Raw genomic sequence first — 19,787 nt, 5'->3', positions numbered from 1 at the left:
TAGAAAAATAAAGCCAAACACAAACTCTTCCCTATACCTTAAGGGCTTCACATTCCATAGGAAATGGAAGATTGGTGACTGGGGATGATTTGGATTTTGAAAGGATTCTCATAGGAGGTGGCACCTAAATGGAACCCAGACTGATGGAAGTTGAAACAATTCATTCCAGGTATGGGGAATATATGATTTAAAAGATAATAGACTAAGTCATCTGAAATTGAGAGTGTATGAAAGTGAGTAATATGACCTGTCTAGAACACGTTAGAATGAGTTTGTGAAAAATATTAGATGCCAGGCTGAGGGAGTTGCATTTCATCCTCAAAAAATCAGTAGCCACTAAAGATTTCTGATCAGGTGAGTAAGGAGATAACATTTATACTTTAGGAAGAATAACTGGATAGGAATTTGAATAATGAATTGAAAAGGCTCTGAAAGCATGGAAATTCAATTGGGCTAGAGCACAATATTTATAGGAAATTGGAGATAAAAGCAAAACATGGAGATAAAACAGGAGTCATAAGCAAGATGACAGATGATGAGGGACTAAATTAGCCTTATGAATGGAGAAAAAAGGATATATTTTAATTATATTATGGAGGTAGAATCAACAAGGCTTGACAGTTGATTAGCTATCAGAGTGAGGAGATGGAGAAGAGTAAAAAATGATTCCAAGTCCACAAAAGTGCATTTTTGAAAATGAAATAGTACTTTCAACAAAACAATGAAGGTTGGAATGAGGATGGATTTAGAGAATAAGATAATAATTTGCAATTTTTACATGTGTAATTCATTATGTCAATGGGTTATCATAATGGAAAGGAAAATGACATCGGTGATTATTAATACAGTTCTAGAGTTCAAGAAAGAGTTCAAGACCAGATATGAAGGTTATAGAGTCATCTCTACATTATAGGGGCAGCTAAGTAAAGCAGAAGATGGAGTGCCAGACCTATAGTCAGGAAAAGCTGAGTTCAAGTCCAGACTCAGACACTTACTACCTGTGTGATCCTGGGGAAATCACTTAGTCCTGCTGGCCTCAGATTTCTCACCTGTAAAATGAGTTGGGGAAAGAAATTGCAAATCACTCCAATATATTTGCCAAGATAACCACAAATGGTGTCATCAAGAGTTGAATACAACTGAAATGACTAAAGAATAACAACTATAGAGATTATAAATGAATCTATCGTGGCATAAGAGTTCATAAAGAGAAGAAATTCAAAGAGAATAAAAGACCCGGAACAGAGCTTTGAGGAAACTTTTATACTTAGGAGGTAAGCAAATGAACAGAACCTCATCAAACGAGATTGAGAAGGAACAGTAAGATAGGATGGAAAGAAACAGGATTTATCAGCATCCTGGAAGCCACCACAGTGGGGAGAGTTCTAAGAAAGTCAATGAGTGTTACAGACAAAAAGGGTTAGAGATTTCAAGTAAGATAAGAACTGAGAAAAAACTCTTGAATTTAATGGTTAAACATCACTGGTGATTATGAAGAGAACTATTTAAATAAAGTGTTAAAGTAGGGAGCCAAGTTACATGGACTTGAGAAGCAAATGAAAGGAGAGGAGATGGACAATTGTTGATAGTGTTGTCTATTAATCATACTATGAAATGGACAAGAGGCATAGAGTAGTAACTAGAAGAGATGCCAGGTCAAGCAAAAATGTTTGTCTTCTTTTAGACCAGAGAGATTTAGGAATGTTTGCAAAAAAGAAAGCACAGGAGTTCTGGCAAAACAATAGTTTATACGATGCTTTAATAGTTGGGGTGTGTGTGTGTGTGTGTGTGTGTGTGTGTGTGTGTGTGTGTGTGTGTGTGTGTGTGTGTGTAGATGTAGATATTTGCTCAGTCACTTAGTCCTGCCCAACTTTTTGTGTCCACTATGGGCTTTTCCTGGCAAAGATACTGGACTGATTAACCATTTCCTCCTCCAGTGGATTAAGACAAGCAGACTTTAAGCTATTTACTCAGAGTCATAGACCTGTTGAGTGCCCAAGCCAAAATCTGAATTTAGATCTTCTTGACTCCAGGCCCACAACTTTATCCACTGAACCATCTAGCTGCCTCCAAGGAAAACATAAGTTAAATGACTTGCCCAGGTTTACCCACCTAGTAAGTGTTTAAGGCTGGATTTTTTTTAACTCTCTCTCTCTCTCGATTAGATAGATAGATATACATATATATATATGTGCATACATGTATGTACATACATATATACACATAAATACATACATGTATATACACATATATAAGAAAAATTTAGTCCATCTGACAATTATAGAGAAAAAATTGCTTCCAAATAAAAAATATTTTGTTGAAAGTTATTTATTTCATACAAAAAGTGAATATGATCTTCATAAAATGATTCTTTTCCCTCTTTCCTCCCTCCTTTTGTTCCTCCTCCTCTACATCTTTCTTTTCATGAAACTCATTTATTCCTTTCCTTCCTTGTATTTTCCTTTCTTCTCTTTATCCTATTCTTCTCCCTTTCATTCTTTTTTTCTAAATTACTCATGTATTGTGTACATGACACATTATTACACCAAAAGGTGTGGGAGGGAAGTATATTTTCATTTAAAAGTATAGAATTTTCCATTATTTGACACCTAAGGAGCAATGTAATTAAAACTGCAAGTTTCCTCCCCCTCTCCACAAAAACCAGAAAATGAAAAAGAGTCTTTCCATCTCACTTTACAACAAAGTATGAGAATTAATCTCAAAGATAAGTAACCTTGTCCACCTGAGAGAACATTTTATGCAACGGAGTGCAAGCTGTACAGTTATAAAACCAAAGGTGTCATTTCTACACAGTGAGTTTTGAAAGTAAAGGTCACTCACTCTAAAGGCACCTACCTCCTTTTCTGCAATAACCAGGATTCTCAGCAGTAAAGAATCAATGAGCGGCACTAATACCACAAATCATGGACAAGGAAAGAAAAAGAGCAATGCAGAGAATTCAGTACAAGAAACTTTAAATAATAGTATTGATAAGTAGCAGTAGGAGCTAATGAGTCTCAATGTTTGGGTTGGTTGGTTTTATTGTTTACAAAAATATGTGATCATATTGTAGTCTTGCAGTATATATGTCAACAACATGAGTGACCATTGTCCTATGTCAGCATCTTTTTTTTCCCTTTTAATTTTGAGGAGACAGGTCCTATGATGCTGACATTTATCACCTCTAAACAGTTACCTTTAAAAATACTAGAAGTCATTTAAACACAGGAAAAATTATAATGATTCCTCACCTTATTTTAATTAATGTTTGTCTCCTTCAAAAATGGCTAATTCAATATAGAATCATCTCATTTACTATATGAATTAAAAGAAAGACAAAATATTGTGCCATATTAATAGTGACTATCTATAATCTGTGTGATAGTTTTAATAATTGCAGTCCAATTATTTTAGTCGTTGCATCTTTACTTGATTATTAAAAATTAAATATCAATTATTATCATTATTGATTAAGTAACTACAATTCCACTGGCTTTATGATTATTATCAATGTGATATACCATTTTTATATAAATTATAATTTATATTCTGCTTGTTTTCTTCCTTTTAGCTTAGTAAAAATATTAAGTTAGCTAAAAATCATTTATTAAGTGCTTACTCTATCCCATGAAATATGTTAAACCCTGCGATTATAAAGAAATGTAAAAGACAATCTCTTGAAATTAACATTCTAATGAAGAAAATCACATAAAATGACTATTATACTATAGATAGATAGATAGATAGATAGATAGACATAGATATAGATAAATAGGTATACATATATATTACTTCTCATTCAATATACATATACTATATATATACATAGTACTATATATACATATATATACTATATATGTATATTGAATTAGAAGTAAGTAGATGAGAAAAAGCTTCTTATACAAGGTAAATTTAAACTGAGACATACTTTAGTATAAGAATCTCATTTTCTGGCTCTTTTTGTTAGTTTTCTTCTTACTCTGTTTGTTGTTAACAACAGAAAATGAATCATCCATTACTGGCCAGTATCATTAACATGCCATCGAACTTGACCAACTAGGTAGAAGATAAGATAGTTTCCATTATCCTTGTGACCTCTCAAACTTCTCCAAAACAGAAATTATGCACCAAAGAAAAGCAATTTCAGCTTTCTTGATAGTTTATTCTAAGACACCAGGAATCAAAAAGGTTTTCATTCTTTTAAATAAAAGTGGACATTTATCTTGAGTTCATTCAATACTGTTGTCTTCACTACCCATCACACTACTGTCAGCAAATTTGTAAGTGACCAATGAGCTTGCTACAAAACTTATATCTGCGTTTGGGCCCCTCCTCCCTCTTTCTAGTGCCTCGGAGAAGCAGACTACATACTGCAGAAGTTTCTAGGTCCTCATTGGCAGGTGCTTTGGAAGTACTTGATGCAGATTAAGATATTTTCAGGAAAGCACAGGAACAGATATAATGGGGCAAAATACATGCCTGGATCTTTAATAGATCTCATCTTCTCCATGAGATTTTGAGATCTAAATTCCATAGGACTAAAATAAATTCTAGGTGTAATAGAAGCAATTTGGTAATCCTCTAAACTAGTGAACCAGAGTACTAAAGAATGTAAGAAAAACAATAGCACACTGCTTGTGGGGGTTTGTATGGCAGACCACGAAGTCTAAAGGAAAGAACCCCAAATCTAGCCAGAGCCAGTTATCGTCTCCCACTTGTGGCAGATATCTACATTGTTGAACTTTGCATGCCCAGTTCGGAATGAGGCTAAGACACTTTGAGAACTAACCTTCAGGGAAACTACCAAAGAAAGGAGGGAGTCAGAAAGGGAGCAATAGGGGGAAATAATAGAGGAATAAAGATGGAAATTAGCAAAGATCTCAGAAGAAAGGCATCTCAGTGATATGTAATATAAGGCCCTATTTAGCACCAGAATCTATTTAGAAGAATGCAAAGTAATTAGTGTGGGTTACAGAATCAAATAATGGTGTCACAGCATCATAGTTCTTGAACTTAAAGGCAATAGACGGCATCTACCACTATCAGTCACTATGACATAGTGGCAAATCATTTAACTTGTCTGCCTCCATTTTCTTCTCTGTAAAAGTTGGTAACAATAACACCTGGTCCTCCAGGTTGTTGCAAGGATAAAATAAGATGTTAAAATACTAGATGATAATGATGATGATGATGATGATGATGATGATGATGATGACGACGACGATGATGATGAAGAAGAATGCTTTATGTGTAAACACAAGCTGACAAAATGTTGAGGTGGGTGAATAAATAGATGGTATTTCAGATTGCTAAAATAGCTCATGAAGAGGACAAAGCAAACCAGGAGAGGTAGGTGACAGTGAGATTTTATGTGTCGAAAAGTTTCCATTTGCAACAATTCAGCAACTGATTAACTGATCTCATTGCAGTGAACTATGTATGACTCACCAACTAATTATGCAATCAAGATAATAAGGTGATCAGATGCCATGTCTTTGGAAGGTTATTTTTATCATCATTATTTTATTTATTTGAAATCTTGGAGGGTTTTTGTTGTTGCCGCTGCTTGCTTTTATACTACCACTATTTCAAAATACATATATACATCCTTCTCTGCTCAGAGACTTGTAACAACAACTTTAAAACAATTAAACAATTATAATTCACCAAAATAATAAACACATCAGTCATGCCTGTAACATTCATCACACAAATTCTCCACCTCTTCAAAAAAAGGGAAGTGTACTTTCTCATCTCTCCATTAAACCAAGTTTGGTCATTATTTCTGAAGCTCTCATTTTCACTTCTATAGTTCTTCCTAGTCACATTATTTAATCATTGTGTATATTATTTTACTTGTTCTTCTTACTTCACTCTGCTTTAGTCCATGCAAAACTTCCTATGTTTTTCTAAATATTTAATGTTTGTCATCACTTACGTCAAAGTAACATTCTATTATATTCATATATCAAAATCTGTTTAGCCGTTTACTGAACAGCGGGTAGCTCTATTGTTTCTATTACTTGACTACCACCAAAACAAATGATAATATAAATATGTTGGTGTATAGAAATCTTTCTTTTAATTTTTACTATTGGCAGTTATAGTTAGCTGTGGAAACATTTTTTTAAAAGAGTAATGCATTTTGGACATAGACTCAAAATCTTACAAGAACTTCCTCTCCTATTGCATGACCCACTATAGTCCTTGACACATGGATTGGGAAGCTCCATTCTACTTATACTACTTGAGTTGTGCAAATTAACAGTAACATACTATTCCTACTTTGGAAACTGGGAGTGATGATCATATACATTTTTGCTGTTGTTCAGTTGTTTCTATCATATCTGATGCCTTATGATGCCCTTTGGTGCATTCTTGGCAAAGATACTGGAGTGGTTTGACATCTCCTTCTTCACCTCATTCATAGATGAGAAAACTGAGGTAAACAGATACAAGTGACTTGTGTAGGGTCACATAGCTAATAAATGTCTGAGTCCAGATTTGAACTCAGGATGATGAACCTTTCTGACTCCAGGCCCAGCTGTACCACCTAGCTACCTTTATATAGAGTAAAAACATATTAATAATGATAAGCAAATTTTCTATTACTTTGATGTAAATAGTAACATTTTATTAAATGAATATTTAAAGTAGTGTATTATTTGAGTTATTCTCCAATTCAGAAAAAAGTCTTTCCTTTCATCCTGAAATTAATGGAAATTTACTACAGAATAGAGGAGATAGATTTTTTGGTGAAATGACAATATAAATTTTAAAAATATCTACCAATAAATTTTGTCTAATAACTCAAATACTTGGCTGAAGCTCAGAGAAATACAGGCTTCTGAGAAATAAAAGGAGGAAAAATAAGAGGCAGGACTTGAACCTGCATCTTTCTATTTTCAGTTCCAGCATTTGATCCATTGTCATAATCCCAAATGGAAGTTCCCAAACTTTGTATTTCATATAACATAACAAGCATTATGTTTACAGATAGCTCAAGGGTGACAAAGCTGGTAATTTAGGAAAGCATCCACCCAAGAATGATTGGTATCAGTCACGATTCTTTGCTCTCTGAAGTATTCCAACAGATGGCAAAGAAATTGTGATTGGTTTCCTGTGATTCATTCCTATTCATTGATTTTCAATCCTTACATTATATCAAGTCAGTATTTACTCCTGCCTCAGTGTTAAGTGTGAATACAGATTCCCTCATTAATATCTGGGGAAAAAAGCACCAAAAACTGAAATTATTTCTCAGCCTAGTAATGTTCTCCTTAAAGGTCTGTCACAGATTTCCTTATGGGCATATTTTGGGCTGTTTATTCATAAACAATAAAAAAAATTGACTCCAGAATTTGAGTTGGTACACAGTAATGCTGCAGGGAACCCTTTCACAGTATATATTTTTTCAATCAATATGCAGAGATGCTTGTGTGTGCCATTTGCTTTACATTTATCAAGAAATAGCTTTTTGCCATGCATATTTATTTGTTTCACTCCACACATGGTGAAATGAAATGAAATTTTCAGCCAATCAGTTTTGATCTGATAGAAAATCATTAACTAAGCTAGAATGAGCCTAAACGGTGTTCATGTAGATCTTCAATTTGGAACAAGCAATCCTAAATATATATATATATTTTTAAATATAAAGATCAAAGAGCATAAAATATCAAACACTCCAAGAACCAAAACAGAATTAGGGGATATGTTTCTTAAAGCGTCCAGTACTTCTTTGGCCTTATAAATGGAATTGCACATATAAGCAAAACTCAGAAAGGGGTGAAAAAATATTTAAAAAAATTAAATACACAAGTTGAAAATCGCATATTAATTACTTAATTTTGCCAGAATAAGACACTAATATAAAATTCTAAATTCCATTCATAATTATGACTTCAAGAATATAGTATTATTACTTTTAAGATCATAAATGCTAACAATGCTAGCCATTATAATTATTTCTCCCTCAGATAGTTAATTGATTCCTATGGTTTCAATCATCATCTTTATGTTGATGCTATACACAACTATTTTTTTTTATAGTCTTGTCTTCTCTCCAGAGTCCCAGTCCCATATTTCTAACTACTAATGAAATGTCCCAACAGGAATCAGTTCATCTTTGACAGGCTTCCCTGCTCAAAAAAGAAAAACAAAAAACAACTTCTCTCAAATCTAAACACTTATACCTTCTTTTTAAAGTCCTCCATGACTTGATCCAATTTGTCCAATCATTTCCCCCTGTCCCAACCATTCCATAACATTTATCTTCTGTTTAGGTTAAGCCAAGCTCCTTTCTCTCTCATGAACACACCATGACCATTTCTTTCTGTCTTTCAATTTATATATATTTTTTCCTCTGAAAAAGTAATTGAGACAGCTAGAAATGAGTCTGTTGGCATAGTGTATAGAATATTACAGAAAGAATCAGACCTGAGTTCAGATATGGCCCTCAGGCACTTGCTAGCTATGTGACCCTAGACAAGTCATTTAACTTCTCTATCTTAATTTTTATATTTAAAATGGAAACATAATAGCACCTATATCACTATGTTGTTATGCGAATCAAATGAGATAATATCTGTAAGTACTTATCAAATCTGAAAGCTCTATATAAATAGTAGTAGTAGTAGTAACAGTAGTAGCAGTAGTAGTAGTAGTAGCAGCAGCAGTAGCAACAGGAGTAGTATCTCTATCTGCCCTTGACCTCTTTGTTTCTATAGATTGTGTAAGGTCTACCTCTTTGATGAATACTTTCTTGGACACTTTAGATTACTTCATCAATTTATTTCTTTTCTGAACTCCTTTGGTGGCTCTAGCCTCTAACTCGGAGGGCTCCAGACTTTTTTGGTCTACTGCACCTTTTTCAAAGAAAAAAATACTTAGCAACCCCCTGGAATTCTATTTTCTTTAAACCTTAAAAGATTTTATTGAGATATGCATCATTTTAAAAATATATACGTATATATATAGTTAAAATAATACATCCTAAATTTAATAATTTATTGAAAATTTATGGAGTTTACTACCGCATTAAGTTTTAATGGTACAACATATAATGTAGCCATATAGTACATTACTGTAAATAAGTCATTACCCACACATATTCCTGTGGATGCATGGTAGATTTCTCAACAATGTGTGTGTGACACATTAGCCTGCCAAAACTTGTTTATTAAGACCTGTCAGTGGACTTGAGCACTGATTGGTTATAATTTGCATTTTCTGTGCTTATTTGGAGAATAATGTAATCGCTATAACTTTAATTCTATTACACAACATATGAAACATGAGAATGATTTCTCATAATTTTATCTTCTTTCTGAATGCTTCCACTGCCCCCTTATTTTTATCCAATATCCTCCAATTGCACCTGAGGCTACTACCACCACCTTGGATCGTTTCAGCACCACCACTCCCCCTGCCCCCCACAAGGGGCTGATACCACCCTCTTTGGGAACCTTTGCAAGTCTAACTTAAATCAACCATTCAAGTATTTGCAGAAGGTCCATTTCTTACAAAGCAAAGAGTACATAGAGAAATTAAGATTGTCCCTGCCTTCTAGGATATAACATTCAAACAAAAAAGTTAATATGTATTTATATAAGTATATACAAAGTTAGTACAAGGTATTGAGGAACTAGTACTTCATATAATCGATGTGTTATAATCAACAGGTCGTCAACAAATATTTATTAAAGATTATCAATACCAATGAAATGAATAAATAAAAAGAGAAAGACAACACATTCTCTCAAGTACCTCATAGTCAAATTGAGGGAGATAATATACATGTGCCCAGCATTTTCTATTATAAGACTTCTCTCTCTAACTATACTGTAAGCTCCATGAGGGCTAGGCTATATTTGGAATATATTTGCCAGAGTGTTTAGCACATGGAAGGTGCTGACAAAGTAATGGAGAAATCAACATATTCATTTAATTAACGCTTTAAGGAAGAAGCTATGCCAGGTTCTTTAGAAATTTTGTGTAGTTGATTGATTATACAGAGAAAACAAAAAGAAATATGTTCTGAAAAGGAGTTAGGGACATATGGGTAGCACAAACTCTAATTTTGTTCATACTTTCCTGGTTCTAAGAAAACTTTTTTTAAAGCATTCTTTGAATGTAGATAATCCAGAATGGGGAGCATGCTATAGACAGAACAGAATACTTGAAATTCAAATATAAAGTAGAAATAGCAGAAAGCAAAATGGGCACTTCCTGGCAATAAAACACATGCATTCAATGGAAATGAAGAGGCTGTTAACTAAACTGGTCAGACTAGAAGTCCATAGGGAAATGAATCATTACACTGAGGTTGCCAGTCTCCACAAAGTTACTGACAGTAAGTAGAGGAACTTTAGAAAATTAAATGCTTGTCCTTTTGCACCCAGTGCCCCAGAGTCTCCTGCCAATTTTGACAGCCCCAGAGTACTTTTGACAGCCCTTTAGTGTTTTTGTCCAACTAGACTGACAGTCAGTACCAATTTCTTCTGGTAACACTGAAGAGGAAAACACAGATTAACAATAGGGGGAAGGGGAAACAAAGCAAATCTTATTGACAGGTTCAATCCTAATGTTTCCCTAGGGAAGGGGGATAACTATACTGGCCTTTCTGTCATTCTGACAAAGATACTATGGGGAAGGAAGATCTTTGGAAATTAAAATCACTTAAGAAAAGATACATTATAGCTATTTTTTTTTCCAACCTGAAAAGCTTTCATCCCTAAACTTTGCACAGTTTTGACAATGACACACTTCAAAATAAGGAGTATGTATATTCTGGTTATGCAATGTGTTTGTGATCAGCTTTTTTAGTTTCATAATGTTTTACATCCCGATTTCTTCAGGTTCTAGTCTTAACAGTTTGAACTAATTTTCATTGTTAGTAGCCAGTTAACAAAATTATTAATTACTAATGAAATTATGCAGAAATAAATTTCATTTATTGTAATTATTTTTTCCCATGGTGTATATCCATGCAGTATTCTAGGATATTTCCCAACTAAGAAGAACCATATTTCTGATCTTCAGAACAGTCAAAAAAATGTGATAGGCTCAGCAATTTGGATGTCAAGGGAGAAGATGAAGTTGAGAATTAGCCATTCCTGTCAAAGTTACTCTAAGAAAGAACTTCTTTCATATATTAATTTTTCTTTTCCTTCCTTCCTTCCTTCCTTCCTTCCTTCCTTCCTTCCTTCCTTCCTTCCTTCCTTCCTTCCTTCCTTCCTTCATACGTTTATCTATTTACTTCATTTGTTTATTCACTATGCAATTATTTTCCAGAACCCATGAACTTATTGTTTTTAATTATGAGATATCTATTCTTTCTCATTTTCACTTCCCTATATACCCTAGTGGGGAAAAAAAGAGAAAAAAAACAACAACTTATTTGCAATAAATATATAGTCAAGCAAAACACAATCCCCATTGTTTTTATTCAAATGATACATCTCAATTTTTAACCTGATTATTTGACAGGTCTATTATGAAACATATATATGAAACATATATCATGTTTCATTCTCTATTCTATGGAATATTGGTCAGAATTATTATATAATTATGTTTGTTTTAAAATGTTGTTATACAAATTATTCTGACCCTTTTTTCATCAGTTTAGATAAGTCATGAGAATTGTTCATGTTTATAATACTAATGTGATGGTACACATTGTTTTCTGTGAGTCTGCTCACTTTGCTTTGAAAAAGTTCATAGAATTCTTTCTGTGTCTCTTTGAAATCATATATTTCTTCATGTTTTGAAACAAAATAGTATTCAATTATATTCATAATCCATTATTTGTTTTCCATTCTTTAAGGTATAGACGTCCCTTTATTTGCTTAGCTCTTTTTTGTGACTAAGAAAATATTTGTCATACATCAAAAGTTTTCAATAAGGAACTCTCGTTATTTTCATTGAATCTTCCATCAAGATTGAGATTGGAGAAAATCTCTTCAAATAAAGTAAAACATAAACAAACATTCATTAACATAAAATTGTTAACTTATGATCAAAAGAAATGTTTAGTTAACTGATCTGTGAACTTTTCATTTTTTTTTCTGTAGATTTTCTAGTCACCATGAAAATCTTAGCACTTGACTGGACAGTCATCAAAATTAATTTTGATTCTCATTTAAATTAAAATATGGTAATTTTTCAATCATCAAGCATTTATTATCTTCCCCTTTCCATCTCTCACAACTTCAATTGAGGAATAGGAAAGATGAATTACTTTTCTAACCAAAGAAACAAATTCTTACATTGCCCATGTACAAAAATCTCATGTCTTAACCTGCATAATAGTGATTCTTGTTCGCTTCATTAATTCTTCAATACCTAGAATTATAAAACATATTCATATAATAAATATTCCAAGAATATGTATATGGAGCTCATCAGGAATTTCCTGTGATCAACATATCCATGTAATAGGAGTTAGGGAAATATGCTTATTTATAAGCATATGTTGCCAGTTTTGGCCTAGAAATTATATGCTAATCTTTTCTATAATGGTGTCAAGTTCTTATTGTAATCCTTTAATGAAGATACAAGGTCCTCTTTCCTCTTTAACTTTACATATCTATGCAAGAACTTCCATGATCACCTCTTTGAAAAGAATGCAATATTATGATACTTAAAACCTGTTAGACTAAGAATTAGAAATTATTATGGTGCATTAGTGTGTTAAATACAAACCAGTCTAGTTCCTAGGATATGTCCGTCAGTGCCAAAATATTTAATTCTAAGTAGCATCTCTCTTAAAAATTTCTAGGGGAAAAAAGCATTCCTACAGATTTCTCCTGAGTCCCAAATTTGGGCTTATAATTTTCCAGAATAGCAGAATCTGAAAATTAGAAAAGATCTCAGTGATTATCCCAATCTGTAAAGCCAATATACCATATGTGACAAGTGGTCCTGCAACCTTTGCTTGAAAATTCCCAGAGAGAGAATCCACTACCTTTCTATTCAGTCAAGTTTGTCTGGACCTATGACTTCGGGAAGAACATCCTTCTAAAAATGCACACAATTATTTTACAACACAGAAAATTAATTAATTGCTTTGGAGCAGTAAGTGGTTAAGTGTGGCTTGACTAAGTATACAGTCAAGACATATATATGTAAGAAGATAACTTGAACCCAGATCTTCCTGATTCCAAGTCTTTCTCTGTACCTTCTAGAGATGAAGGTGATGCTTCTGATGATGATGATGCTTCTGATTATAAGCATAATTATTTGTAGGAAATATTATCTGAGTCCAACTTACAAAAAACCCTAGGGGTATAAAAAAATGTCATCTTATTCCCTGCTGAAATCTGATTTGATAAAGAACTAACTAGAAGCTTGAGAATCCCTCAGGTTACTAAAGATCTCTAAACTGATGTTCTACTTTTTAATTCTCCTTCAAGGAAATGAACATACTAAAACCATTACAGTACTAGGAAGGAATGTTCTATTAAATACTAAATTTTATGAAACAAAAAATTCTGATTGCAAAAAATATAAGAAAAAAGGGAACTAAAAAGAGAGAAACAAAATGAGAGTCAAATATCAAAGCAAAGATGAAGTGAAAAACAGAAAAAAAAGAAGATACAGTTCCACCTTAAAGATTTGTGTGTTTTCATACGTATGCATGTACATATGTGTATGTGCACATATGTATAAATATGTGTATATACTTGCATGTATGCATGCAAAAATATGATCATTATGGTGTCAAATATCCATTAATTAACATCACTGCCCCTGTCAACAGACTATACCCAACCCATTTTTTTGTGCTTTGAGGTTCATTATTCATCACAATTCAGTGCTTCAGGAAAAATATTGAACAATCTCATTTTTCTTTCTGTCGTTCAATTAGAAATTTCTGCTCCTCCTAGAAATGATCATGGGGAAGAATACTACTTGAAAGTAAATTCTTTCTTGAAATGGAAAAGGCTGTCAGGCAAATGATAATTAATTTGTTTACATTTTTTTCCTTTGGTATTGGTAAAGTCTCACTAGCCCAGTTTGAATTTCTGTTGTTTTGTCATTTTTTTTTCATCTTTTCTATTTATCTAAAGTTTTGAGCTTCCATTCCTACTCACCCTCTTCTTTGCTTAATCTTTTATTTTTCCTATATGTGACCTAGCAAAACCCTCTATTGAAACACCCTCACCTGGTTTATGTGACTCGCACATTTTTTTTTACATTAGAAATTGTAGGTTCTAAAGCCATGAGGACTAGTGGGTGATCCTATTTGGATCTGTTTGTGTAATATAGTGCAGCAAAGAGACACTGGTAAAACTCTTCTGCTCTCTGCAGGATGCTGCTTCTGTCTGCAATCTGTGTTTTATCACTGTCCTTGAGAAATAACATTAGCTGTCACCCCCATCACATGAAAGGAGGGGAAAAAAACCTCTTCTCATTTTCTTGTAGCTCCTGTTTCCTTTCAGAGTATCCCAGATCATGTTTATGTATTTTCCTCTGCAGTCTGATCTTTCTTCTAGGTCTTGACCTCCTCACTGTTCTCATTTTTATCCATCTCTTCTCTGAGTTTCTTTTTTTTTTCCTTTTTTTCCTTTCCCATTAGGTTCTTCATTTCACATGACTGCTTTGTTCACCTTATCTGATATCTGGATTTGGTTGATGCTATAACTGTATATACACCACATTCTTCCTTAAAAGCTTTCCTCTTGCTGCTAAAATTTGGATAATTTCAACCATGTTCTTAAGCTAACTTTACTGTTCTAGCAGCAAATATGTTCATGTTTCTGAGACATTTTGTCTTTCAGGTTTAACCAAATGCCAACTGATTATATGTTCTGCTTATGATGGACAATATATGATGTTATAACTAATGTTCCCTTGTCACTAGTTTTTGCTCTTCTATTGTTATACTTGTTTCAGGAACTCACTATAAAGTCACTGAATCATCTCTGGAAGAGCTGACATTTAAGTCTATAGAGACAACTTAAACTTCAATGATTTATGCCAAAAAAGAGAAATAAAGGCACAAAACATTTCACAGGTGAGGAACATTTAAATTTTAATACTGTGGAATTCAAAAGTTTATTCTCAAGCATGGGAAATAGATATCTCTTCAAAGTTAACTAGTGGTCCATGTTTTTTCTTTATGTAAATTATTTTTTAAGGAGAGTGGAGGGAGATATATGCAGAAACCTGAGATGGAGACATATAAAGAAAAATGAATCAATGTTAAGGATAGAGCAGTCATTCTGAGCAACTAAAGGCCACAAAGTCACTTACAAGCACCTTTTCTTCTCTCTCTGAATTTCCTAAGAAGTTTCTTTAAAATATGCTTTCCTCTCAGGCTTTAGAAGGATGCTTCTGGTAAAACACACAAACAGTTAATAACAGCTAATATATGTAGTATTCTGAGACTTACAAAATGCTTCACAAATATTGCTTTATCTCATCATTACAGCAAACCTTGGAGATAGGTGATATTATTCCCTTCAATTTGCAAAAGAGCAAACTGAGTCAGCTTTAACATGACAATTAAGGGAGCAACATTTTAAAAGATAGGGAAGACAGGATAGGGACAAGTTATATGACAATTAACTGTCAAACAGAGGAATTGATGTTGATCATATAGACACTGGACTTTATGGAATAAAGTATTTGTATGTTTGTGACATAGTCAAAGATATGATTTCAGAAAATCACTTTGTTAGTTTAATAAAGGTGGTGTGGGGTGGCAAGTTATTGCAATACTCAAGGCAACGGAAGATGGGGGCCTTGAATCTGGTGGCAGTACATGAGTAAGTGAAGGTGATATATGCCAGACATTCTGTAGAGGGACATATTATAAGATCTGACAACAAAATAGATGTCTAGGATAAGTGAGGGTGAAGACCCAAGGACTATCCCAATGTTGGGAACACAGGTGATTGGAATAATGATGGGTTCTCTCGGTAATAATAGAAAAGTTTGGAAGAAGAGAGGGTTTAGTAGCAAAATAATGAGTTCTATTTCAGACATTCTGAGTCTGAGATGGCTATATGCCAAGGAGTTTGAAATGTCCAATCAGCATTTGGTAATATGTGACTACAACTCATAATGGAGAGAACACTGCTGGGAAAGATTGGTATACAGATTACAACTGACTATATCAATGGAAATTGACAAGATCACAAAGGGAGATAGCATAGAGAAGAACGAAAAGAAATCCTGAGACAAAGTCTTGGTGTATCCTATCCTGTTCTCATGTGATTTTCATTTGTTCTGCTAAATTTCTATTTTTAAAACTTTCATTGTCTATAAATTGAAAGTGATGAATATTTGACAAGGAAAGAGATATATCTTTTAAAATATTTTTCTCAAGCTTTTGTAGCACAATATTATATCCAAAACATTGTAGGCAGATAAGGCCCTAGTTGTAGAATAGTTTATTGTTGAAGTTCCAAAAATATGTTGAGGTATACATTTGTTGTATTTGCATTACCAAGGCATAATTCTAACCACCAGGCTATGTGTTGCTAGTTATTCAGCAGATGCTAACTTTTGTTACTGTTGTATGCAGTGATGTGTTGTACAATTCCCACTATTTCCATGGATTTTTTTTCCCACTGATCACTACGTCCAGGATCCTTAAGGATAACAACTCTCTAATTTCTGGTATTGAACTGGTACTGATTTGATATTATAAACCTTTTGATGTTCATAAACAAATCTTTATGACTCAGATATTGGTTTAGTATTTACATTTCAGCAAATTGTTGGCTGAGGCTCTTCATTTATTGTACATGAAGGACATTTAAATTATATTCTTAAATCCTAGCTGTAATATAGGTTCCATTTAGTGGTAAAAAAAAATACTTTTAGTTAAATTTGACAAGTTGAATGATATCTACCTTTTATTAGCCTTAAATATTCTTTGACAAGAATTATTTTAGAAGTACTACCATATGGTTTTGACTTTCTTATTATGTGCTTTGAGATTACGTCTTTTTTCATCTTTTGGTAACCAAAAAATAATCATCTAACTGTGATAACTATAAAGCACTCTTGGTACAAACAAGACAGCTAGGTGGCACAGTGAATAGAACTTTGGAGTCAAGAAGAATCATTTAGCTGAGTTCAAATCTGGCCTTTGATACTTACTAGATAATTGACCCTGGGAATGCCACTTAATCCTCTTTGCCTCAGTTTCTTTATCTATAAAATGAATTAGAGAAGGAAGTGCAAACCACTTCAGTATCTTTGCCAAGAAAACCCCAAATGGGGTCATAAAGAATTAGACACAACTTAACTAGCTACAATGGGTTGCCATAGAGTGATGGAACCCATGTTTCATTAATAGTGTACTCATTTTTGTTGGAATATTTTCTATATCAGTTTTAGTCCATTTCACAGCCTTAAAAAAATATACCTTAAGACTGATATTGCATAGTGGTTTATTATTTTAAGGTATCCTTCCCCTTGAATTTTAATTTCAGCATCTCAATGAAGCTTTTAACATCATACAACAGTAGCTTTCTCTACAACAACTTTATTTATAATATATATTGGCCTGGAGGAAATCATGATACTTTTAAGTATAACCTTCATCACTTTCCTCACTTTGATTTCCTGATTCAATGTTGTTTTCAATCTCTACTTCTACTTGGGTTACACTAAAATTCTAAGCTTATGGAAATCAAATGCCATTTTTCATAAAGTTACAGAATCATTGAGTTGGAAGGATCACAGAATCAGCACATATCTAAGAAATACTGTTGAATACTACTCACATATCTAGACAGCTAGGTGGTACACTGGATAGAGACCTATGCTTGGAGACAGAAAGACAAGTTTAAATCAGCCTCAGATACGTATTCTGTGAAAGCCTGGTCAAGTGACTTTGTTCTCTATTTCTGTTTCTTTAACAATAAAATTAGGATAGTAAGAATACCTAACTCCCATCAATATAAGGATCAAATGAAATATTTGTACAGTATTTATGATAGGCCTCGTACATAATAAATACTTAATAAATGCTTGTTCTTCCTTCCACATGATAGACCTTCAAATACTTAGAGTAAGGTATCATTTGTCACTTGAATTTTCTTTTCTACTGGTTAAAGATCATCAGTTAATTTAACCAATCAAATGTCATGTACTCAACTTCCTTCATCATCTTAGTTGTTCCATCTGGACATCTCCAACTCATCAATGTCCTAGTTAAAACCTAGTTACCAAAACTGACTACAATATTTCAGATGAAGCCCAATTAAGAGGAGTAACATCAGCATTACTCAAATGATACGTTTTCTTATTTCCGAATGTTTGAAGAATGCTAACCTGCTCTCACACTCAGACTTTTTTGTTACAAAGCCACTGTGTAAACATATCTCCCTTCTTATATTACTAAAGTTATTTTTTATTTTGGTATACCAGTCAGAGACAGATTTATTCAATTTAAAAGCAAAATAAAACATCTTACAATATCAGCCTAGTGCCCTAATGTATCAAATTACTTTTGGATCCTAACTGTTACCTAGGGCTCTACTTGTTCTCCTTATATTTGTCATTTACAAATTTGGTGAGCATGTGATCTATGTTTTATCCAAGTCTTGAACCAAATTCTGTCGGTTTTATCAATCTACTCCTCTCAGTTCACTCTGTCACTTCTTAACTTTATAATCCCCTTTTTTTAAAACTTTGCATCATCTTGCAAACCACCTTCTCTTTATCATTTCTGATTCTACTTTGAGAACTACTAAAAGAAGGACTTTGAAACATGGACAGAGGATAGACAGAATGGATGTAGGTAGTTCAGTCAGGGCATGTGTTCCAGTTCTCATTAGCTATCTTAAATAATTTTATATCCTTCCTAAATGATCTTTAATCTTGTCTCTCTTTCAGTTCAAAAGCAGAATAGGTACTAATCTTTGGAATAGATTATTCTCCCTCAAATTCACTTCACTTTCTCCACAATTACTCCAGTTTCTTCTCTCCAAATTCAACCTTGTGTAATTATTATCTTAGTTCTGTTTTCTTAAATTTGAATAGTTCAAAAAAGTTTCCTTGTGTTTATCCTTACCCTTCATATTTATAATTTATAAAGCAGTGATATTCCATTTTATGTATGTATAATAATTTTGTATTCATTTTTCAAAGTACAGACATCATACTTTGCTTATACTTCTTTGTAAGCATTCACACAAAAAGTGGCAATATAAATATTCAATGTATATAGTATCTTTTGTTTCCACCTTAGAAACCCTTCATTTCTATGCCTAACAGAGATCTCTGGCCAAAATGTATGAATATCTGATCACTTTCTAAGTATAAATTCAAATTGCCCTTCAAAATACTTGATCTAGTTCGCATCTCCACTAACAGTATATTAGTGTGCCTGTCTTTTTGCAGCCCCTTCTGAATTGACTACTCCCATCACTCATCATCTTTTTCAATATCCTGAGTGTGAGGCAAAAATCTCTCAGTTCTTTTGATTTGCATTTCTTTTATTATTAGTGATTTGATACAATATTTCATATGGTTGTTAACAGTATGCAATTCTTCTTTGGGGAGCTATTTGTTCATATGTTTTGACTTATCTATTCACTTATATGTCATCCTCACCCTCAGTTTAATGTGCATTGCATGTGCCTCAATATATTTAGAAAGAAAATATAAAGTAGATCCTCATTAGAGTTTGTTAATTAAAGAAAAATTATTCATTACATACCTATCATGTGCAAGTCAGCATTATACATATACATATATATATATATATATATATATATATATATATATATATATATATATATATATATATATATATATAT

The sequence above is a fragment of the Notamacropus eugenii genome, chromosome 2 (assembly GCF_028372415.1).
Source record: "Notamacropus eugenii isolate mMacEug1 chromosome 2, mMacEug1.pri_v2, whole genome shotgun sequence".
In the NCBI taxonomy this organism is placed as follows: Eukaryota; Metazoa; Chordata; class Mammalia; order Diprotodontia; family Macropodidae; genus Notamacropus; species Notamacropus eugenii.
This window is presented reverse-complemented; position numbering follows the sequence as displayed.